Source organism: Seriola lalandi, unplaced genomic scaffold (genome assembly GCF_002814215.2).
Source record: "Seriola lalandi dorsalis isolate HSWRI2012SDOR001 ecotype SW California unplaced genomic scaffold, Sedor1 jcf7180002054976, whole genome shotgun sequence".
In the NCBI taxonomy this organism is placed as follows: domain Eukaryota; kingdom Metazoa; phylum Chordata; class Actinopteri; order Carangiformes; family Carangidae; genus Seriola; species Seriola lalandi.
In genome coordinates, this window is record NW_019525526.1 from 848,805 (window position 1) to 849,876 (window position 1,072).

Below are 1,072 nucleotides of genomic sequence, written 5' to 3' on the forward strand. Positions count from 1 at the left end.
TTGGGTAAGTCAGAGCTCTCACAACCTCAGTTCACTACAACTAACATAAAACAATTAAAACATGCTGGTGTGACAGTGAAGGACAAACTGTTGTTATGAAAAAGCTGAAATATTAAGCTGAACAGAAAACACTGTGACCTACACTGATCCTGCTTACTTTGGCCAAGGAACCAAACTGACGGTTTTAGGTAAATATTTCTGTTTATTACTGTATTTTGGCAAGTTTCACAATTCCACACAGCTTTATAGTCTCACTGTAAACTGAAGTATTAGCTGTGAAAGAGCTGAAATATTGAGCTGAGCAGAAAACACTGTGACCAACACTGAGCCTGCTTACTTTGGCCAAGGAACCAAACTGACGGTTTTAGGTAAATATTTCTGTTTATTACTGTATTTTGGTAAATTTCACATTGCTTTAGAGTCTAAGTAAAAACTGAAGTATTTTTACAAAGATAATTCTGGTAGAAAAACACAGGAGTTTCATGCACAGTTTTATGCACTGTGACAATGCCAACGAAGCTTACTTTGGAAAAGGAACAAAACTGACTGTTTTGGGTAAGTCTGAGCTCTCACATCTTCAGTTCACTACAACTAACATAAAAAAATTAAAATGCTGGTGTGAAAGTGAAGGACAAACTGTTGTTATGAAAAAGCTGAAATATTGAGCTGAACAGAAAACACTGTGACCACCAATCAGCCTGCTTACTTTGGCCAAGGAACCAAACTGACAGTTTTAGGTAAATATTTCTGTTTATTATTGTATTTTGGTAAATTTCACATTGCTTTGGAGTCTAAGTAAAAACTGAAGTATTAGCTATGAAAAAGCTGAAATATTGAGCTGAACAGAAAACACTGTGAGCTACAATGAGCCTGCTTACTTTGGCCAAGGAACCAAACTGACAGTTTTAGGTAAATATTTCTGTTTATTATTGTATTTTGGTAAATTTCAAGTTGCTTTAGAGTCTATGTAAAAACTGAAGTATTGGTAAAAAATTTACAAAGATAATTCTGGTAGAAAAAGGCACAGGAGTTTCATGCTCAGTATTTTTGCACTGTGACGATGCCTATGAAG

General features: G+C 35.2%; 1 protein-coding gene across 1 annotated transcript in view; it reads right to left on the reverse strand.

Moving 5' to 3' along the window:
* Positions 1-1,072, reverse strand: part of galnt16 (UDP-N-acetyl-alpha-D-galactosamine:polypeptide N-acetylgalactosaminyltransferase 16) — a 38,241-nt gene that overhangs the window by 20,007 nt on the left and 17,162 nt on the right. The window lies entirely within an intron of this gene.